Genomic DNA, 25007 nt, shown 5'->3' on the forward strand with positions numbered 1-25007 from the left:
GAAATGAATAGTGCTGAGACCACATGCCAACTTACAGCTGTGTGGGAATGTGGTCTCACAAGAAGTTGTTTAAATAATGTTACTAGACTTTCACTGAAGTAAGAGACTGAGCCAAAACCAGATGAATGGTTACCTGTGAGTAGGCATATAATTTTCACATGAATGAATGTGTTACATAGGATATTATTATAGTTTGTTTAAAACAATGGAATAGAAGAGGAAAGTTGGAATAACTTAACTTCAAGAGCTTATTTTCAACTCTCCTTATTCTTGAAAGTTGGTGCTTCTTGTTCCTCTCCTCTGCTTCATACAACCAGTCAGTCCCCCTTCCGATTTACCTGCGGCTCTTTGTACCCTGTAGATGGAGCTTCTTGCTCTAGTTACATGCTCTCTGCCCAGCTCCTTAACTACATCAGGGTAAACCCCTGAACAACAGTCTTTACTTAGCAGCTGGTTCCTTGAGGATGTAAATAATAAATATGATAAAGTACAAAAGAACCTATATCGATCCTCATATTTTCCTAGAACATAATGCTTTTTGAGAGGTACAGCCATATTGACTGCTTTTTCTTTTGTATTTCATCTCAACACATCTTCATGATTTTAAATAATTACATTGTTATAGGTGGCTTACCGTGGTTTCTCCTTGTTGAGGTGCTTAGTTGGTTTAAAATGAAGACTGTCTTCCTTCTATCCTACTAAGTAACTGCCTTATGTTAAATTTGAGTGTTGACTATCCATCAAGAGTAACCATAAAACAGTAAGTCATGCATTCCTGATTGCATTTTATATTGCTCAGCAGCCTGAACCTATTCATATTCTTGTTATTTTACAGTTGATTTACAATTCATATTTGAATAATTCTTTCTTCAAAACATGTTTTTGAAGTAGATAAAGATTAACATCTTGTCACATTAGTTGAAGCACAGAACAGTTATATTCAGCATGTCAAAATATAGCTAATAAATGATCACCACTATGTCTGGTAAACTGTTTTGACACTCTAATTTTTTCTTATTATAGGTAGTACCTATCAGGTATTTCCATTTTAAAATAATTATTCTCAGGTGTCTTGCTGATCTTTTTTAATGAAATATTTGGTGTTTATATTGAGAAAAAAATCAGTTTTTCAGTCGAAACATACTGAAAAATTTAAGTTAGCCTGGAAAGAATAATTATTATTAGAAATGTTATAAAGTAAATACATACAGCTTACGCTGAATCCAATATGTCTGTAATAATTTCTTTAGATTTATTTATTTTTTATTTTTAGAGAGAGGTGAAGGGAGGGAGAAAAACATCGATGCATAGAGATACATTGATTGGTTGCCCCTTGCACATCCCTAGCGGGAGACCTGGCCCACAATCCAGGCATGTGCCCTGACTAGGAATTGAAGCAAAGACCTTTTGGGTCACAGGCTGGTGCTCAATCCACTGATCCATGCTAGTCAGGGCTGTAATGATTTTTAACAATATATTCTTAAGTGAATACATATGAGATCTATCCAGGAAAAGTCCAGCCATTATTAATATAACAAGAACAGTTTGCGCCACATTGGTGTAACCTGGCAGCCGAGGCACGTTGCCTGGAATACACATGAAGGAAAAACGACTTCACTGTACTAGTCAGTGGGGGCAGTAGATGCCTATATGCATGTTGCATTCAGAGTGACTAAACAAGTAGAGCAATGAATCTATATAAAATTTTGTGTTAAGCTTAAACATTTCTGCATGCGGAAACTATTTATTTGGTTGATTCAGAAGGCTTCAGCGATGGGCAACTGGTGATTGTTGGCAGCTCAATCCTGACAAGTGCCCAGTTATGCACGATATCTCATCCAGAGATTTTTGGTGAAACATCAAATCACCCAGGTGACTCAGTCCCCACTGTGGCCCAGGTTTGGTGCGTTGCCACTTCTGGCTTTTCCCTAACCTAAAATCAACCTTTAAAAGGGAAGAGATTTCAGACCATTGTTGAGATTCAAGAAAATACAACTGGGCGACTGATGGGTGATTGGGAGAACTGTGTGAGGTCCCAAGGTGCCTACTTTGAAGGGGACTAAGGCATCATTGTCCTATGTACAATGTTTCTTGTATTTTCTTCAGTAAATGTCTTTATTGTTCATATTACAAGGCTGGGTACTTTCCGGACATAGACTGTGTTATATAAACAGTAAGAGAAACATATAGGTAAACTGAAAGTTATAAATATAACTATTTTTGTCTTTTAGTATATTTTTCAAAATACTGTAGGTGAGTATGTATAAACCAGATAAACTCTTGATTTGAAGCTGTCAGAATGCTTTTACTGTTGATGAAGGTGAAGTTTGAATTTCTTGAATCTTGTTAGAAAACTGCTATTTCTCAAGATTGCTGCATTCTCTCTGGATTAGAATCTTACGTTTGGTTTAGGCCTTGCTTTTCCTCTCAAAGGAGCCTTTGGAAGAGACTTTTATTCAGAATCACGTAAGGCAGGTTTTCCTTGGCAGGTCTTTGTATTCTTCAAATAAGACTGTTTTGTTATAATGTTGATGAGGAAAAAAATAATCAGTTCCTGGCTAGGACCATAGTCTGCATGGAATGTTCGCACTTCTCCCCATGTTTGCATGGGTTTTCTCTGAGGACCAGTTTCCTCCCACATCCCAGAGATTTGCATTTGAGGTCTACTGGTGTGTCTGAAGTGTCCTGGTCTGAGTGAATGTGGGTGTGTGAGTGCACCCTTCAGTGGAAAGGTGTCTTGTCCAGGATGGGTTTTTACCTGGTGCCCAGAGCTGTCAGGATTGGCTCAGGCCACCCATGATCCTGAACTGGAATAAGCAGGTTGGAAAAAAATAATCTTGTATGTTTTCATTAATCTTTTAAAAATGTATATATAGCTCCCATCTATTTCAATGTTAAATGTTAGAAATGTTTTAAACGTTCGTTTTTTGCCCTGTGACTTAGTTATCTAGTCTCTTATAAAATTTGTTTAAACTCTAAGGCTTACACATGCAGATTACTTTATATTTTAGCTTTGTGGGAAGCCAAGAAGGAGACTGTGTTCATATTGTCTCATTAGATTTGAAGATAGCTGCAATTGCACACACACACAAATTGGTTACTGGGTGCCAAGGAAACAGGGCCTGTAGTCCAGAACATGAGGATGCAAGTATATTTCCGACCTTAAATTAGACATTCCACTATGTATAATATAATATTATTCATAAAGTTTGAGTTTCATGATAATTTAGGATATAATTTGAAACATGATGTGAAGAAAACCAATTTTCTCCCAATAATAATCTTATGTTACCATTACCATATAGCAATAATCTTTCTTTTGTGCTCAGATATTATTTTCCTGTTTCTTTTATGCCCCTTTGTTATACAAAGTATGTAGGAAAATGTCTTTTTTGGTGGGGGAATAGTTCTAGTTAAATTTCAGGCCAGTGGCAATATTTTTGTTGTCTATTCATAATGTATTTTTTTTTATCTGGAGTTTAGTTAAGTACCTTCTTAACTTATACTCTTTTCTCATACTTTTTTCGAACATTAGAAAAAAATACTGATTTCTTTCTGATGAAGTATAGTGTCATGATGTCAAACTTCAAAAGGAATTTTGGAAAAAGATTATTAATTTTATGAATTAGTATAAAAATAATCAAAATATAAAGTAATCTGCATGTGTAGAACCATGATATACTCTTATTTAAGCATTATACATCACTCTTTTAAGGTCGGTGGCTGTCTTTATTTTTCTTAAGATTATTTGTAGGAATTTTACAGTTTGTACTAATATCTTAAATGGAGTATTATTCCTTTATATTTTGTACTTTGTTTTTGATGTTATGAAGGGAAATTATTAATTTACTATTTGGGTTATATATACATAAGAAAGTCTTTGGAATGTTAAGAGGTATTCACTCTATTTTCTTGAATTATCTAGATACATATAATTAATCTTATAAATAAATATAAAAATATTTTCTGAAAAAATTAAAATATTCTTCCTGAGATCTATGCCTCATTTCTTTTTCTTATCTTATTGAACTGGCAAAATTTTTCTAAACAATTTTATATGATTTAATGGTAACAGGCATCCTGTTCTCAGTTTTAATGGGGATGTTACTGTTTTTTATAATGAATACAATATTAATTTTGATTTAAAGTAGACATTTTTATTATCTTATTAAAATTTTCTTAACTCTTATGCAGTGTGATCAGTAGGAATATACTTGGGATATCAGGTTTCTTCTAATGACATCTGTGCTTCTCACATGTTTATTCTGTGACATAATGAAAATACTGCTACCTTAGAGTTTTAAGGACCTTGATTTTCTTGAAAGAAATATTGTTTTTAAATATTTGCTATAAAACAAATATTTAAAACAAATATTGTTTTAAAACAATGTTTTAATATCTTGCATGTTTATGAACTTCTTTATGAAATAATTTTGGATATTTATGTTTTGTGAGAAACCATATATTTCACAAAATTTTTCAAATATGTGAAGCATTTAATTTATTTAATCTAAGAATGTATGGCAATAATTTATTTAAAAAATGAATTATTCCAGCATGCTACTTGCTTTCATACATTCTACAATCATCTTTTGCATTTGTTAATCAATTTGCTTTTGTTTACTCAATTTCTGCTGTTAACTTTAGGATGGTAAGCTTCACAAGGGAGGGGCAGTGTCTGCTGCTGCAGCTTTGCGTTGTATCCCCAGTGTCTATAATATGCACGGCACCTTGTGGGGGGCAATGTGTATTGGTTAAATGAATCAATTATACTTCTTAAATTAAAAAATACATTTGAGTCAAATATTTAAGTAATCAAATCATTTTAAAGTAATTAAAATTGCTTTGGGTTTCAACCCTGCATTGGCTGTACAAGATAATCTCTTGATTAGTTGTGTGGTTGTTTTCATCATTTTCTAAATATGTTATACTTTTAATTACACCTTTCACCCAGTAGTTATTTAAGAATGTTTTAAATTCCTCAGTCATCAGGTATTCTGTTTAAACTTTTATCAGTAATTTTAATTTATAGAACATTTAAGTTAGAAAATAAATACTATAAATATTTGTGACCTACTATAATTGATTTTTATAAATGTTTTATAAATACTTAAAGTTGCATTCTCAGTTTATAGATCATATAATGATTTCATTATAATAATAAAAATTTCATGTCTTAGTTTATTTTCACTACTTGCCAGCTTAAAGACTCAGAAATAAGTTAGTGTCAACCACAACTACTTTAATTTTTTTCCTGACATTCTAATACTGTTAATTTTATGTAGTTCCATATATAAGCTATGTTGCTCATAACATTTTCTAAATGCTTAATTGTAAGTTTGTGATATACTTCTTGTAGGAAGAAAATGATCACGACTCTTCATTCAGTGCTTTTAGTTTTGTCTTACAATTGTCTGAAGTTAGTACTGTCATTCATATTTACTTTAAAAATTGGTTTAAAGCGCCCTGGCTGGTGTGGCTCAGTGGATTGAGCGCGGGCCTGCGAACCACACGATCGCGGTTCGATTCCCAGTCGGGGCACATGCCTGGGTTGCAGGCCGGTTCCCTGCAGGCCAGTTCCCAGCAGGGGACGCATGAAAGGCAACCATACATTGATGTTTCTCTCCCTCTCTTTCCTTCCTCCCCTTCCCCTCTAAAGATAAATAAATAATAAAAAAAATTGGTTTAAAGCAATAGCAATAACCGTAAATTGGGTGATAAGAGAATGTAGATAAGTAAAATGAGTAACAGCAATGTCATAAAGGATGGGAGTGAAGAATCGGGAATTATAGTCTTATACAATTATTTTAAAGTGACACATTAGTTTAAAATGTGTATTGTAAATGCCAGGGACACCACTAAACTGATGTTTTTTAAAAAAGATACCATAAACCATGAGATGAGATAAAATGAAGTATAAAATTCTCCAGTTCAAATAGGAGAAGGCAGAAGAACAAGGAGGGAAAGACAATAGAACAAATATAGAGTAGAAAGCAGTTATAAACATGGTAGATATTAATCCAGCCATATCAATTATCATGTTAAATGTGAATGGTCCAAATACAATAATTGTTAGATGTAGAAATTCACTTTAAATCTTAGACCAGATACATTAAAATTAAGAGGTAGAAAAAGTTATACTATGGTAACTCAAATTGAAAGAAAGGTGGAGGAGCTCTACTAATTTCAGAAAAAGCAGACTTCAGAAAAAGAAAGTTTTTAGTCACCTCCTATTTGCCTTATTGTTGAGGGAGGTGTTTTCACCCTGGGGTTGAGGAGATGGCTAAACACACAACACTGGATAGCTGAAAACACAGTGGTTTACTAGTCGTATGTACTCACAGCCAGGGAGAGTCACCCATGCATACCACACAAGACTGCATGGGGCTCGCATTCAGGAACAGAGTAAACAACCAGGGGCTGTGGAGACAGGCTTTGCAGTATCAAGAGGAAGGAGGGTATGTTCCCTGGTCCTTGCAGAAGGATGTGTTTAGACCTGTCTGAGTAATTCCACTGGTGGACAGGGGACTTAACCTGTTATTTAGGGATAAGCAGGAACTGTGCCTGTTCTCCAAGGTATGAGATGTCAAGCTTGGAGAGCCTCATGTGAAGGAGCAGAATGGAGAAGGGGAAGTTGTATTAGGCTATTTGGAGCCCTCCCAGATATCAAGGCAGCATGTGACATTGGGCCTTAATATTTAGACTTATACCGTAGAAAGATTATCAGAGAAAAAGAAGGTGTTATATAATGAGAGAGGGGTCAATTCTTAAAGAACGTGTAACATCCCTAAATGTGTATCAACCTAACAACAGAGCACCAAAATACTTGAGTCAGAGTCTGATAGAACAGCAAGGAGAAATATATATGTAAATCCACTCTCATAGTTGAAGACTTCAACACCCTCTGCCAATATAATTGATAAATCAAGCAGACAGGAAATCAGTAGAGATATATGTGACCTGAACAGCAGCATCACTCAGCTTGAGCTAATTGCCATTTATAGAATACTTTGTCAATTTATATGACTTGTTAGAAAAGGCAAAACAATAAAGATGGTTAATACATTAGTGGTTGCCAGGGATTCAGCGATAGGAAGAGGATATTTTAAAATAGTAAAATTATTCTGTATGTTACTGTAATGTTGTGTACTTGACACTTCATTTGTCAAAAACCTGCATGGTTTTTACAAAACAATAAATGAAGTTTAATGTATATTAAAAGTCATCATCTAGGGTTTTGTGGACCCCAGAATGGAATGCAGACTATAGCAGAAGAATCTAATTGTATTACAAATGTATGAAACACCTCACCCAAGAAGGTGTGTGGAAAAAGGTGTTTACCTAAGAAATGAGTGCTGTCTTTGAAGTTAAAGATAAAAGACAAAAGATTAAAAGGTATTTCACATAAACACAATAATCAGTTAATGAAATTGCTTCTCATGGGAGTATAGATTAATAATTGTGAAATCACTCTGTTTTTTGGATTTCAACAACTCAGCGGTGGTATTTGGAGCCAAGTTTCTTACTGTTGAAATGGGGCACTATTTACAAACAAGTAGAAGAGGCTAGAATTATCCATGTGGTAATTAATTAGAGTTGGAGACCTTAGTGCGATCTCATGTTCAACTTTATCTAGACACAAAGGAATACATACAGAAATATTTATAGATTTGTGTATATTCACAGGTTAGTATGCCCATATTTATTCCTCACTTTCTCAGCTAAAGGCAAAGAAGAAATGACATGGCAGTAGCAACAAACACTCCTATAACCCAGATCTTGGTTTTAGAATCATTCTATAATAAAAGGAATAGGGCTCCTTAGAAAAGTGACTGATTCTAAAACTGGGGCAGGTTATATACAAGATGATCCCAGAGCACCTTGTAGTTCTAGAAAGGAAGGGATGGTTTTTTAAAGTATATTTTATTGATTATGCTATTACAGCTTTCCCAATTTTTCCCCATATATCCCGCCTCCAACTTGTACCCCCAAACTTTCCAGCATTCTCCCCCTTAGTTCACATCCATGGGTTGTACATATAAGTTCTTTGATGTCGCTCTTTCCTATGCCATTTTTGACCTCTTCTCGTCTATTTGATGCCTACCAATTAGGCTTCTTCTTCCCTGTACCTCCCCCCTATTCTTCCCCTCCTCAAAGTGAAACTGGAGCCAAATGAAAGAGCTACCTATCACCAAACTAGTATTACTGTATTATAACCCAAAGTACAAAATCTACAAGTCCACATTAACATATAAAAAGTATTAAATAAAGAGGGGGAGAATAAATAGACATAACTCCCATGCAGAATTCCAAATAATTTATGTAACTACACTGTTCTCAAGGAGATGTAACATAACTCTCTACTCCTTAAGACTTGGCTGTGCATGGTGACTTCCTTCCAAAGAGTACAGTACATAAAGGAGGAAAAGAATACTTTATTATGGAGAAACCTGATAAACATTAGCTCAGTCAAGTGATCAAAATTAACGTAAACATGTCATGTTAATGGTTATGTGCACTTGATATGATGTGATGAGAATGGCACTTTACCTTTGTGATGTGCCTTCCAAAATCTGAAAACCCCAGTGTGATGACAGATTTTACATGTCAACTTGACTAGTCTAAGGGTTGCCCAGATAGCTGGTGAGATAACATGTCTGGGTGTGTCTGTTAGGGAGTCTTCATCAAATATTATTATTGGAATCAGTAGACTGAGTAAAGAAGATCACCCTCACCAATGTGGATTGGCCTCATCCAATCCATTGAGGGCCTGACTATAATAAAAATGCAGAAGGGTAAATTTGCTGTTGCTGCTACCTTTTTTTCCCCTTGAGCTAAGACATCCATCTTTTCCTGCTCTTGGATAGGACTTTAGTGCTCCAAGGCCTCTGGATTTGGACTGGGACTTATACCATTGAGTCTCCTAGTTCTTAGGCCTCCAGATTCAGACCAAATCACACTGTTAGCTTTCCTGGTTCTCCATCTTGCAATCAGCAGATCATGGGACTGCAGCCTCCATAATTGCATGAGTCTATTCCAATAATAAATCTCTTCATATATATCTCTGTATATCCGTCAGTTCTGTTTCTCTGGGATCCCTAATATACCCATTCCAATAAAAGAATAACAGAAAGTCCCAGTTAAAAGATACTCTATGAAGTTCCTCACCAATACTTCTTGACTGTGGCCCTGTCAAAGTCTTCAAACTCAGCTAGGAAGAATAAAATCATACATGTTAACTAAATGAAATGTGATGTCTTGGATGGAATCCTGGAAGAGTTAAAAAAAGGATGTTAGATAAGAACTATAAAGGACATTAGGTAAACAAAATCTTAATATTGACTTTAGTAAATAATAATGTATCAATATGAGTTCATTAGATGTGACTTGTGTAGCAAGCTAATATAAGATGTTCATGATAGAGGGAACTGGTGACTGCATCAGTCCTCTGTAGGCTGGCACAGTGCTCTTCCACAAGGGCCCCCTCCTGCCTCTACTGATTATCCATTCAGAAAAGGCCGGGGGTGGACAGACTTTCTTGATTCTGGCCATGTAACTTAAGGGCCACTACCTATGTGATCCTTAAAACAAGCTTTCTACCAGTTTCCATAATCCTTTGCTAACTCCAGGCCTGGTGTTTATATTACTATATATTGTTTTGGTCAAAAGGTCCATTTCATTTTTTTTCCATAAAATAAAAGACACACTTTTCATTTTCACCAATAACTATTGATTTGGATATTTTGAGTATGTCACCTATCTCTTGTGTGGTATAATGTTGATTGTTCTCAATCAATGTCTCAATATGATCACTATCAACTTCAACTGACACAAAACTTCGCAAACCACTTTTGACACATTTGATCAGTCACAGCACCTTCTCCACATACTGCACAAATCTGATTTTGCATTTTAGTTGTGTTTTTATCTTTCATGAAATAATAAAGCATAACATGCCAAGGGTGTGTATTTTCTCCCATCTTCAATATTAAAATGGCCACCCCAAAATTCACCAATTTTGATGTCTTTTAAGTGCATGCCAATATGACAGCTGTCACAAAACAATCTAACAAAATTGTTTCAAAGGAAATTAAAGGCAACTAAGCACTACTAGAGCCACCTTATGAAAAAAAAACCAAATGAACTTTTTGGCCAACTCAGTGTGTTCTGCTAGCTCTGCATCTGTTCCTCTGGAAGTATAGGCTTCTCATTTTATGAGAAACCAGCTGAATTTTATGTTCAAGTGCTGATATTTCATTCCTCTCAAACATTTTATTATGTTGATGCATGTGTGATCAGATGACAAATATCGTATCTTGAACAATTTGCTGCGGCCTCATTAGAACCTAGAATTTCAGTGATGTTGACTATCCCAATGGTATCATTTGCATTTCTATCCCCTTCTCAAGGCATGCAAATGATGTTGTTGTATTCAACAGTAGAGGAATCCTAGATGACTGTGTATATTTTGGTCAAGTTGAATAATCAAGAAGAAAGATGTAATCTCTTCCAGCCTAAGTCACTTTTCTTTTTTTCCCCTCCTCATCACTTAGTTTCCAAATCATCAAGAGAACCTTTTGAAACTACAAAAATAGTTACCTTGTATTAAATGACTTCCGAGGAAATATATAAAACTAGGAAGCTCTTCTCAGTGGGGAATTTAATCATGTAGAAGAAATTCTATATTCCAACATGTGAAATCTTAAAATTACTTTAACTCTTGGAAAATTGGCTACCTTATTTATTGGTGTAATGATATCAGGATATCTCATAGGATTATGCTGAATATAAAATAAAATACAGCATATTAGCTATACTCTCAGAGGCTATGTGCTCCTTTTTATTGCCCATGTGTGAATATTTTTCCACATGTTTGTAGACTAGTTTGATATCGACTTAAAAATTGGGGTCAAGTGACACTTCACCAGCAATGAACACCAATATGCATATTGCAGTCATTCGCATGACAGGAGCTCGATCTTGAAACAGAAACTATACCCACTTTTGTAGAGCAAGCCATGTATGTGTCTACCAATTAATTGTTCCCTTCAAAAAAACTATTATATCTGTGGCTGAATACACATTAAAAAGTAGTTTTTGAAGACTTTTATTTGTTCATTTTCAGACAGAGGTTAAGGGAGGGAGAAAGAGAGGGAGAGAAATGTCAATGTGGGAGAGAAACATCAGTGGGCTCTCTCTTGCATAGCCCCAACCAGGGACCCAGCCTGAAACCCAGGCATGTGCCCTGACTTGAAATCAAACCCATGACCTTTCAGTTCACAGGGTGGCTCTCAATCCACTGAGCCACACCAGCCAGGGCTGAATACACAATTTTAACTTAACAATTGCTTTGTGGTCTTTAAAATACAGCCAGTTTTAACATTACGTATCATAATGGCTTGGTGGTAATGAACTCCTTTAGTTTTACCTTGTTTGGGAAGCACTTTATCTTCCCTCCATTCTAAATGTTAGCTTTGCTGTATAAAGCAATCTAGGTTGTAGCCCCTTGCTTTTCATCACTTTGAATACTTCTTGCCTGCAAAGTTTCTTTTGAAAAATCATCTGACAGTCTTATGGGAACTCCTTTGTAGATAACTCTGCTCTTCTTGTGCTGCTTTTAAGATTTTCTCTTTATATTTAACCTTTAGGAGTTTCATTATGATATGTCTTGTGTATTTCTCTTTGGGTCCATCTTGTTTGGGCCTCTCTATGCTTCCTGAACTTGTATGTCTATTCTATTAACTTCAACAAATTAAGGAAATTTTCTTTCATTATTTTTTCAAATAAGTTTTTAGTTTGTAACTCTTCTTCTCATTCTCACAAGCCATTATTATATGAAATGTTACAGGGAACTATATAAGAAAAAGATCAAAACTATGAACATCAAAATGACAACAAATTCACAGCCAGCAACAACTAGATCTAAAAAACAAACTAAGCAAACAAGCAAAACAGAAACAGAATCATAGACAGGAAGATCATTTGGAGGGTTATCAGCTGGGAGGGGGAAAAGGGGGGGTGGAGAAAAGGTGCAGGAATTAAGTAGTACAATTGGTAGGTACAAAACAGACAGGGGAATGTTAAGGACAATATAGGAAATGGAAAAGACAAAGAACTTATAAGCATAACCCATAGGCATGAACTAAGGGAGGGGATTGCTGGTGGGAATGGGGTTCTGGGCAACAAGAGGCAAAGGGGGAAAATTGAGACAACAATAATAGCATTATCAATACAATATATTTAAAAATATGGAGAATTTGAAATAGGCAGAAGCGGCATGTCTTAACAGAGTTCCATCGGTTAAAAAGGGAAGAGTGATCTTAATTAAAAAGATGTTTCTACCTTTAAAGAAATCCCATTCTGTTTTCAATTCTGTTCTTTAGTAAGCATCCAGTTAAAACATTTAGAAATCGTTTATATATTAAAAGTGTATCTGAAAAAATCAAAGTTAATTTTGAATATAGTGTTGCTCAAAGTGAATATAACAATATGGGGATATTGGAAAAAATTATGCTTATGATTTAATTATGTATAGATGAAGCTAGAAAGTGAACATATAAGTAATTGGCATTTGCTAATGATATCTGAGCTCATTATGACTATGTTTAGGTAGTGATGAACTCTATTATTATATTATTCTTCACCTTCTTTCTATGGAAAGTCAGCTTGGAGAGTAAAGTAGGTTTACATGTGTGAGTATGCAAAACACAAATTTTATTCTTGTATTATTATTTATTGCATTATTTTCTATACAAACAACTGTAAAGCTACTTTTGCTCCACCCAGTATATGTATGAGACTATAGAACATGATCAATTTGAAATAGACTGTGAATTTATCCAATACCCTATGTAATAATAATTTCACAAATGTGAGAATATGCATATCAAGTTATCATGAGTATAAATCTTTATGTAAGGTATTACATCAATAGAAACATCTCAAAAGTGAAAAGTTGAATCAATGGTTCTTTGTTATCATAAAATTGGAACTATTGCATCATAGGAAAGGGAGCCTATTTTTCTAATTATTATAACTGGTTTGACTTTTTAAAAATCACTAGATTGACAACTACTTTTAACATAAGTCAGGGGCATCTTTTGTCACAAATTAGTAACATAATAGATTTTTGAACAGCTCTTTAAGAAAACAGAAACTACATTGTGCTTACTTCAATGGTAACTGCTTTTTATTTAATTTGCTATGTCAAACATTATAATTCAGGAATAATTTGCTTTTTGTAGATTATAGCTGACAACACAGGAGTTAAATGAATGTTTCTAACCACTACTTATCAACACATACATCTGAGTCAGGAAATTCAGTCTTCTCTCTTGTAAATGAGTTCATTTCACAAGTACTGGTAACACTGTGAATTAAAATGTATTATCAGTGCAACTTGTGGGAAATCGTCTACAGCTGTAAAGGTATGGTATTCTCAAGTGAAGTATTGAAATATTTATTATACATAAATTCATTAAGTACATACATAAATCCATTAAGCTGATTCATTGTTCAATCAGCTGTTTTTTAAAGAGGTAAAATGTAAAACGAGGGGCAATAACAGTAAAGGCAAGCCACCAAACATATCGACTGCACAGGGGCTCATTGGTTCAGGCAAGATTTATTTCCTGTTGTCTGAGTCCTCCTGAGTTTGTGAGGCACTCGCATGGAATATCAACACATAAACTATAAACTGGGCTTCACTGTTATTTTATCCTTTAAGACTTTCAACCTTAGATTTAAAAATCTGCAGACAGAGTATAGGATACATACCTTGTCATTCCTAAAAAAATATTTTTTAGTATGTTTCACATCAGCCATTTCATATAATTGTCACAAAACTAGAATTTATATTTAAAAATTACAATCTACTTATGTAAGCAGGGCCCATTGCATAATGGCTATGATGATAACACTTGCAAATAAAACAGAATGGAATGCCCTTGGAATGATTAGCTTGTCTGACATCAGTATACATTTTGTTAGCAGCAGATAGAGCAGAGACCAAAACTTCCATCTCCTCTAAATTGACTTTGGCAATTATACCCCTGGTATATACTGTTTATCTCTTCTCTATCTGGTATAAAAATCACACCTGTCAAGAAATAGGGACTTTTTATGTGATCATTTATTGATGTATGACTGTGAGGAAACCATAGAAATAAAAAGTAAGGGAATAAAACATGGTTACATATTGAAGTGTGAGTACTGTCTGGACATAAACAGAAAATTTATATTAGCATCAGAGGGAAGAGAAAGGTCTTTGGTTTGGCTTTAACATTTAAAGGTATTAGGAACTTGCCTGAGATGGAATATGGCAATTATTAAATATGTATTAATTTTTACAATTTACATGTATGTAGTGTTACATGTGTCCAGTTGAAAATACTAAGGTGAAGAAAGATTTTTGGATTTTCAAACACTTAGCCAGCCTTAAAATCTTTCTAACCTGTTTACCTAATTACATGACTTTCCAATTTTGGTGCTGCGTCACTGGAGGTAATCTAGATGACTTGTATAGGACGGGCGGGGGGAACTGCCTGCGGTTGACCTTTGCAGACCTATACCTGACCCAGTCCCGATGTATGGCAAGGACCGAGTAAATATTTTTGTAATAATATTAAATTAATGAGAAAAATATTCAGTTTTGAAAAAATATTTTTTCCAAACAGTGATGAAATTGCAGCTTGAGAGAGATATCAGGCAACTTTCACCAAACTTCTAACTTGCATCAAAGCAGCTTTTTACCCAAACCGTACCATATTGTCAAATGTGGCCTGTACCCTTTCCTACTGTCTTGTAATGCCCCATTCCATTTCAATTTAGAGTCTGCACATTCTATTCTCACCCAGTAGAAAAAAATCTGTAACTCCCCACATTTGACAAAACATAAATCTTTTTTCCCCTTTCTATTGAATTTATTGGGATGACATTGGTTAACAAACACACCGGTTTCAGGTGTACAAATCTATAACACATCATCCGTACACTGCACAGTGTGTTCACCACCCCAAGCCATGTCTCTGTCCATCACCATTCATCCCCCCTCTACCTTCTTGCACCTTCCCTGACCACCCTCCCTGCAGCGATCACCACACTGTTGTCCCTGTCCATGAGTTTTTCTCCCATTTTTTTTGCTCCATCCCTCCCCCGCAAACAACAGCTGTCAGCCTGCTCTCCACATGTTTGCCTCTATTTTGCTTGTTAGTTCATTTGTTCTTTAGATTCTACATAGGAGTGAAATATGTGGTAGTTGTCTTTTTCTAACTGACTTATTTTACTCAGCATGGCATCAGGTCCATCCATGTTATTGCGAAGGTAAGATTTCCTTTTTTACAGTCAAGTAATATTTCATTGTATAAATATGCTACAGCTTTTTAATCTACTCATCTACTGATGGACACTTGGGCTGCTTCCAAATCTTGGCTATTGTAACTAATACTGCAGTGAACACAGGGGTGCATATATTCTTTCAAATTAGTGTTTCAGGTTCCTTTGGATATATTCCTAGAAGTGGTATCTCTAGGTCATAAGGTAGATCCATTTTTACTTTTCTGAGGTAATTCCATACTGCTTTCCACAGTGGCTGCACCAATCTGCATTCCCACCAACAGTATATGAGGTTTCCTAGTTCCTTGGTTCTAGTTCTTTTAGATGGGATAATGCTGTAACCACCTGTGCTCACCAGCCGCTGGTGTGAGAGGGGGGTTGCAACTGCTAGAACTTGCAGATTCCAGTGTGGGAGCCAGAGAATGCCTACGCTGTTCACGTTTAGCAAGGGAAGGGTGGAGTGTTGCAACTGCCTGTACTCTTCGGTTTCAACAAGGTGGTGGAATAGTGCCATAACCACTAGCCCCTTCCTGTCTTAGCAGGGAAGCTGACGGTATATCTGAACTTACCCACTTGAGTTATCAGTTAGGTAGAGGCAATAATGCACCCACCAGTGCCTCTGTCTCTGGGGAGCAGTTCAAATGGCACCCAGCTTTCCAGCCAATGCTTTTATATTAGCAGATGAATTTCCTTCCCTTATGTTTTAGGCTCTTTTCAAGCTGTGTTTTTTTTTTTTTCCTACTGGGTCTTGGGGCAGGTGAGGCCATGGGGATCCCTTTAGGAGGGAAGTCTCAGTTTCCTATTGCACTTACAGTTTCTTACATATTAGTCTTGTTGGTTTTCTAGGCCAAGTATTTTAGGGACTCATCTCTCTGGTGCAGCTCCTAGGGGTTGAGATGCCAGATGTGGGGCACTAACCCCTTTCTTCCTCTGGGAGAAGCACCTATATGATGAGAACCCTCCCAAATGTGTGTTGCCATGCTTGGTGTGGTTATTTTTTGCTTGTTTGTCTGTGTTTTTTTTTGCAAGACCTTATCTCTACCTCTCCTACCCATGTGGGTGTGGTCCTTTTATCCTTTGTTGTGCAGAGCAGTTTGTCTATTTCAGGTCGTTGACAGCATATGTAATAGCTGTAAATGTGGTGTGTTTGTAAGAGAAGGTGAGTTAAAATATTCTTCCTATACCACTATCTTGGACTTGTCCCCTTGAATTACTTTCTAACTAGAACTATGATCTATCTATTTCATCCAATTCTCACACCCAGTCTCTGCATTCCGTTATTATTCCTGGTTATAGATGAGGGACTTGTCACTGAGAGAAAGTAAGCCAGCTTAACACAACCAATATGACTTGGAGCCAGAACTGGAGTCCAGGCCTGCTGACCTTCACATCCCTTATCATTACACTGCTCCCTAGACCAGAGAACTTGGGTGCTCCTCTGAATGAAAGGAAAATGTGAATGTATACCAGCCTAGTGATGACCAGTTACTGCTTTTTTTTTTTTTAAAGATTGTATTTATTTATCTTTAGAGGGGAAGGGAAGGAGAGAGGGAGAGAAATATCAGTGTATGGTTTCTTCTCATGCATCCCCTCCTGGGGACTGGCCTGCAACACAGGCATGTGCCCTGACTGGGAATCGAACCATGATCCTTTGGTTCACAGGCCTGCACTGAACCCGCTGAGCTATACCAGCCAGGGTAAACAGTTACTGCTTTGTTTCTCAGTTAATATATTTGACATAAGGTAGAAAATACCTAATTGCAGAATTATTAATTAAGTGATCCAATGTTTTTTTTATCTACCACAGTCTAAGAGCCAGTTTTATTCCTCCACTACACAGAGTTGAAGAAATTACCTGTTATTCCTCATCAGGTAGACAGATGTGAGATTCACAATGCTTGGGCTTCAAATCAGAGCTTTGGAATATTGGGTACATAATTTAAATTTTATAAAACAATAATATTTCACAGGGTTGTCAAAAAGATTAGCTGAGATAAATATGCATTTTTGCAGGTATTTATTCCTCAGTAAACATTAGCAAGTTCTCATCAACCTCCAAAAAAACTTGAATAATTTTTTTCTTGCAAAAGTGGTATATGCTTTATTTGAAATATATTACAGTAAAGCCAATTATTTGAGAATTTTAGATAAGCAGATCAAGTATCTGTAAACTACAAAATTAGTGTTAGGAATCATTGCTTTGCAAAACAATATATTTGTTAGGTTAAGTTAAGGAAAGTAATCAGTGTTTTGGTGTCAGATGGATTAGGAAATTAAAAGAATTGTTAAAGCTTTCACTTTTCAAGTAGTTTGTCATTATTTAGTAACAACATATATAATCAAACACTTTTCAGAAACCTGATTCTGTCTATCACATAGGTGCATCTCTGCACAATGAAATATTCCCTTGCAGTTAAATCACAAAGCATGTTGATACAATTTGGAAATTTGTTCTCTGTACCAGTGCAGAAGGAATTATGTGATTCAAAAAACTGACGAGGATTATGCAATATGAGCTTTAGACACTTTTTGTCCTTGTTATTGATTTGACTTTCATTTACTCATGCAGATAATTACTTTTCTTCTCACTCAAAACTCCCCCAAACCCTTTGTCTTTTACGTGTCAGTTGTGATGAAGAGATGCACAAGACTTAGTAGACTCACATAAGTCAAGTACTGTACTGAAATAATAGTGTGAAAATGCAAATGAAATAATGTAACTAATTATTGGGCCTGATTTCTGGTTTTTCTAAAAGCAGGGTTTAAAAAAATATTTCCTTTGCTGAGCAATAACATGGTTTTACATTTTTGTGGGTAGCAGAACAGATGGCTATTCTTTCTCTGACTTGTCCTTTGGTACTCTGACCATGTGCTTTGAGCAGAGCTTGCTTTCTTTTCTCCTTGCCTCTTTGTAACAACAATCTCGAGTTCACAAATACAGAAAACACAGAAAAGGAATAAACTGAATATATAGCAAGAATATAAAAAATGTTCAAATTATTTTCTGCTCTGCTGATATATATACTTCATGAAATAGCTCAGGTTATTACTTTAAAATGGGTATCATTAAGCAAAAAATTACAATAATATTACTTAAAAGGTGTTTTTTTTTTCAAGTTAAATCCAAAGTTGGAATTGTCATTTATTCTTTCTTTAGATACCACTCTGTCCTAGGATTTGAAATAGAGCCTTCTGATATACATTTTATCCCTTTCAAATTTTTGAAAAAAGTAAAGTTTTGCATACCCTATTTTAACAAATATTGTAACTTTATAAGCAATAAATTTAATAAATGTAATTATGAATATTATATTTATATGGAGGATAAATGAGTTTACTATTTTGATCTTAATCAGCCTGCCATCACAATTTTATTTTACCTTTAATTTTAATTGACAAAATAAATAAAAATAATAAAAAATTACATACACAATCCTACCTTTGAGATAATTGTGGATTTGACTCTAGATCACCATCATAAAGTGAATATTTCAATAAAGTAAGACATAACCTTTTTTGCTGGTAGAGGATTTTACCTTCATTTTGTGAAAAAGGCTGTACCTGTGAAACCCAATAAAAATTAGGTATGTCTATATGTGTTATAGTAGAGGAAATAATAAAATACTAACTCCTAAAGCTTTAAATAAAAAAAGAAGGCTAAAATATGAAAGGTTAATATGTTAGTTATTTGGGTTCCAGAGCCCTAGAACCCTAGTTTACAATCTTCTCACCACAGCTGTCTTGCCTTTTCACACACATGTATCTCTGATGAAAGAGTTCTGTATTATTCCAGCAGGTACAGATCACTGCTTTTTTCACCTCAAACATTTTTAATCCTCCAAATAAAATAAAGTTTAGGAATTCAGAGTGTGTGCCCAGAATGCGTTTAGCTCATTGGCATTCCCAGTGGAAGTCTCCTGTTTAAATGATTTCTTAGCTAACTCTTGATATGTTCTGTAAACCATAAAACACCATTGAGGAGTGCACATCAGTGAAAGGGGAGAAATAGCCAGAATTACTGTAATGAGATGTGACTGCAGGGGTCTGGTGCAGTGGAATTTTGATATGCATAAAAATAAAATCAGATCTGATGGGCACATTATTTCCAAATGTCACTTCTTTATGAAAAATGATATCAGATTATGTTTTTAGGAATGTATAAGTGAAAATAATTCCCCACAGCTACAAAAAACTCTTGCAATGCTTATCTGGAAACGACTGCAGCAGAGCTTTAAGCAATTAAAAGATTTATTTTCTAGGTGACTATTTTTCTGTTCTAGTCAGATTGAACACATTAAAACTGAGGTTGGCAACATGCACACTCATGTGTACTGTTATACGTGGTCCCATAAAAATATGCATTTGGGAAAGACATTACAATCTCAGTTCTTGTAAAGACAGCAGGACTTAATGGGCCAGAAAGCAGGTGTGCAATCCAAGGAGAAATTGCTCTATAACCATGCAGTACTGTGCTTGGGCAGAATCATGGGTTTGTTTTTCTTTCCAATATCATTGCACAGTCTATTTAGATGCTTTCTGTAAAATTATGCCCAATGATCCACATTTTGGGTTGTGTTGAAGTATTTTATTAACAATAAGTCAAGCTACTGCCAAAACCAGTGAAGTTCTTTTGTAATGCTCAGTGTGGAGACCAGGGGTAACCTGTGCTTTATGGACAAATTATAGTATATTAGAGCCTACTTAATGATATGCAATATGTTTTAATGAACATTATATTACTCCAAGTATATACTAATGCCATTTTTAAATGTATTATGCATTTGTAGAGTTCTAGGTATAATTCAAGATATCTCCATTCAAAATAAATCTTTCTTGCTTAAGAAAAATATCTTTCCAGAAACATAATCCCTTTTATATTTCTAAATGCCACAGATATGTAATTTAAGAGTTTAATTAAGATTTCTTTCAGGGATAATATATTTTATTATTATAATCCCATATTGAGTATATGAACATAAAAACATTATAATTAAGACTAGGTTTTAATAGGTACTTAATAGCAAATGAAAATAATATGTTCAACATCATTAGAGAAGTATAAATTAAAATCAAATGGGAAGCCTCTATACATCCATTAGAAGGGCAAAATTTAGCATTGTCGATGGACCAAGTGACGGTGAGTCTCCCCCAAGGATAGGTAGGTATAAAATCTGTAAGAGTGCCAGATCTGATGGCTCCCAGGGCTGAGCTGGTACACACACATGTGCCTCTTTCTTCTGTAACTATCCATGCCCTGTGTGCTATAGAAAAAAAGTGGCTCATCGAAAGGTGTGATTGGGAGTCACTGCTAACCCTGCCTGGAAAACCTATGCCAAGCTGTTTTTGTGCATGTCGTGTTATCTGTATTCTGTATCTTTTCTAAAATGTAAGGAAATATATAGAAGCCTCTTGTGCCACTTGCACTGGAAAATTCTGAACTCAAGATCCCTATTGCTGGCTAGAGCAGCAGGGGCATTTCAGGAGCAGTAGGTAAGAGGGAGTCCTTTGACTCTACCAAATGAGTATTAATGTAGAGTGAATCTAGACCGTGAGTGACATGATAGAATGAGGGCTGTGTACTTTCTGAGTAGAAGCCATCTAGACTTCTCATTATGTGCTTGTCCCAATTAACCAAATTTGGGGAAGTTACCCAAAGCAACAATTACCAAATGATAGTCTAAACTTTGTTTACGATCACACCCTTATCACATAGAAGACTTCTTAACATATTATAGACACTAAAATATTTGTTTATTAAATCAGTTTTTTAAAAAAATCTTATTGAACTCTGCCCTGTTTGAGGCATATTTCTAAATGAGAATATGAATCATAGTTAAAGCTGTGTTAATCTGTGAGCAAGGGTATCATAGGTGTGAGTTAATTTTATTGGAACCAAGATAGGGGCTGTGGGGGATTGTCATCTTGTATGCATACACATTTGAAATTCAAGACAGATGCAGACCATGATAGGAAAGAAGACTGTGTCCATGTTTTTGCATCTAATTGTATAAACCAGAGAATAGAACTGATTGCTTGTGTAAGACTTACATATCCAAGCTAGGTCCTGAATGAACAGACCCAGCTAAAAATGTGAGCTATTTTAGATAGTTAGGTAGACAGTGGCTCATCTGTCTGAAATGTGAAGAAAGCTCATGTGTAATTGTGAGAAGTTTAATCAGTTGAGCAGATCATGGCAGCTGAGTCATGGTAGCTGTTATACTTGTAAATAGGGGGTTCTAAACGTACCCTAGGATTCTTTTAACAGCAGAATGACTCAAGTATATGTGTGCGGTATGATGCAAGGAACTATTCTAAGAAGAAAGTGATGTGTGTAGGAAAAGGTTTCCAGAAACCTTGGAAATGAGCCCAAAGGAAACCTGGACACCAGGCAGACTAACCAGTGGGTAGGTTAAGGAATAAGGAGGAATCCTAGGCTTTATGACTAAAATAAGAGGGAAAGGGAAATGGGAGAGCTGTGTGTTAGAATAAATGTAAATATCTGGGCTCAGCACTTGTAGCACTAGGTGCTGGGGATGTTCACAAGTGGCTTAAGAAATTCAGGGTTCATGGACCAGCCATTCCATTAATCCCAATCTCCTAGGGTGACCAGGTAGGTAGACTATGAGCCATCACTCATAAGTTTATATTCATCTGGCAGTTCCTGCTATGTCTTTGTGTACTCTTTTCCTACTGGTCCTTCACATTCATTTTTGGCTGGCTTACTCATAGAACAGTCTGACTTAATCCTGAACCCAGGAATAGATTTGCATCTTCAACCTTGGGCTATTTGAAGGGCATTATGAAATTACCAAAGCACTTCATCATTATTTTCTATTTGGTAACTCCAATTGAAATTTGATGAAATTTGCCATTAATTATTTCTTTATCTAAGTTCTAGAAATTGTCTTAGCATTACCATAAGAAGCAACAAGTGCAGACTCTACTCTGTAAAATATATTACTGGAAACTCCTTAGAAAACAGTAATACATGCTTCAGAAAGGGAAAACATTTTTTACTGGAGCCAAATTTTTGCCAGTGTTCTCTTTCTGATATGAAACAGCGTTGAGCTTCCTATGCTTTACCTAAGGCTTATTAAAGAAGATGCTCTTTAAAATCACCATCCACTTTCTTTTGCTTCTTAGCTCAGATCATTGCCCTCATTACAGTGGCTTGGAAGCTTGCTGGATGAGAAAAGTGGTTAATCATATACAGAATCTGACTTTGGACATTATGTTTTCCTAGAGAGAATGTAGCTTTATGCTGTTGGATAACAGGACATGTATTCATATTGTGTGCTTTAGTTTTTCCTTATGTTTTAGAGCTCAGATCAGGTATGCGATGCTATGCTTCCTGGAATTAAAAATTATGTAAAGAGTTTTCCTCTCAATAAGTCTCTTGATTCTTTTATGCCTCGAAGGACAAAATTAAAATAATCATCCAGGCATAAATTTCAAAATAATCTCATTTTCTGCTTCTTGCTAGAATCTTCACTTTAGCCCAGCTTAACTATATGTCTGTTAAAATAAACTTCCTACGGCCACAGCCTTAAGTATTTACAGATGCTGTAATTTGGTGTTCTATTTGTACTTTCTTTCAAGAAAATTCATCAGAAACTACCAAGGGAAATTGTTGGTTATTTTCTGTGGTCACCAGCTTTCTGCTAACAACTTATTTATTTCACAGCAATGAAACAAGTCTACTGTTTCTGCATTCTTATCCCCAGGGCTAGTCCGTAGTTTCTTCATGCTGTCTGACCTAAAATATGTCCCAGTTACTTGGTGAAATGCAGAGATATGTAAATTGTCAATGAACAGGAGTTATTCCTTCATATAGCATTTTATACATTTTTTCTAGTCAGCCCATTTTATAACGTACATGATGCTGTGATTAATTCAGAGACAAAGAGTAAGAACAAGGCAGAGATCATGGGGATGGACAGTGGAGAATCTGCAAACATGTATGTGAACTTACAAATAAAGTCAAGTAGGATTTGTAGTAAATGTAAGTAAATGAAACAAATAAACAACAGACTCAGAGGTTTTGTGGTCAAGGCCATATAGTGAGTACAGTGTATGCAATTACCCAGTGGAAGTGTGTTATAGGAGCCTGAGGTCTGAACAGTCTGAGAAATTAGAGGTCAGAAGACATCCATATCTGGGCCTAGAAAAGAGTTGAAGCACTTAGAATATTGTGAGAAACCATGGTCAAAGGAAAATCCAGGGATAAGAATTTTATAAGATGATATACTAAAAGGAATAGAAAGTTCATAGGAATCTATTATTATAGAAAGGTAGTGAACAATTTGACCTTCTGTGCAGCTATAAAAAGGTGATGCAATTTGTCTAGAATTCAGAATGTGGCCTAATTTTAAGAAAATAGTTACTTACTTTGGGAGCATTTTCCCACCAGACCCTGGTTCTGCACCTCCATGCTGACCTTGTCCAAGGATGGCAGCATAGTGAAGTTTACAAAGATGTTCTTACATCAAGGATTAGAAAATATATATGTATATACTCATTAAGAAACTCAGGATCATAATGCTTTAAAGGTTTAAAAAATTCATTTTTGACTCACATACTCTGTTACTACAAAAATTTTAGGTAAAAAAATCCAGTATCTGCCTGAAAGAATCTTGCTGGCATGATTTTGGAAGACTCTCTTGAGAGGCTGCCCCAGGGGGGCTAGTTCACAGTCTCCTACACTGAACTCATCTAGGTTTTCTTTACATTCAACCAACAATTTCTTCTATTTAATTTGATCTTAATGAAGACATTTTAACAAATTTTTACTTTGTATCCTATGATTTTTCAATTCCAGGATTTCAGAAATTAAAGAACTTTCTGGAAGTCTGCGTACATCAGATTTAATAATTAGTCCCTTTGTCTGGGACACAAATATAAGGGGACATTGTATCCCCTTATATTTGTATCATAATAATTGCATTGTGACAGTATTTTTTAACATGACTGGAGAAACTGAACTTCAAAAAATTCAAAGCTATATAGTGTTTGTTTTTGTTGTTTATTAATAACATGGATTAGTATTTAGATTTGGTACATTCCTCTTCTGTTATACTATGGCACACTTATGGTTTCCAGTACTGTATTATTGCTTCTGGCTAACTCCTATGAAATATATCAGGTTCAAATCATGAGTAAATGAAATAAGGATTTCAGAGGATGCTGCAGTCAGCCGTATACAAGGTGAGATAAAGAAAAAGACTAGAGAAATTACTCATAATGAGAAAGAATGTCAAGCAAGAGTGAATTGGATATCTATATAATTCTATATCCACAAGCCTCCCGGCCCCCCTTTTAGAGAGCAGGACCAATGAAATGGCATTGGTCAGGTCAGAATAGCATAAAGTATATAAAACAGAATGGTGTCACTCACATTAACCAAGATGGCTGCCATGGCACTGTGGTTCAAGGAAACTACCTAAGTCACACCAGACACATCGGGCAAGGAGGCATGCCTAAGATATCTGGACACTCGACTAGAGTAGTCATATCTGCAGAGCAGGATCAAAACTGCCAACACACACCCTGGTTGGTATAGCTCAGTGGATTGAGTGCTGGCCTGTGAACCAAAGCATTGCTGGTTTGATTCCCAGTCAGGGCGCATGCCTGGGTTGCAGGCCAGGTTCCCAGTGGGGCATGTACAAGAGGCAACC

Source organism: Artibeus jamaicensis, unplaced genomic scaffold, assembly GCF_021234435.1.
Source record: "Artibeus jamaicensis isolate MK-2021 breed Jamaican fruit bat unplaced genomic scaffold, CSHL_Jam_final contig_387, whole genome shotgun sequence".
NCBI classification, from domain to species: domain Eukaryota; kingdom Metazoa; phylum Chordata; class Mammalia; order Chiroptera; family Phyllostomidae; genus Artibeus; species Artibeus jamaicensis.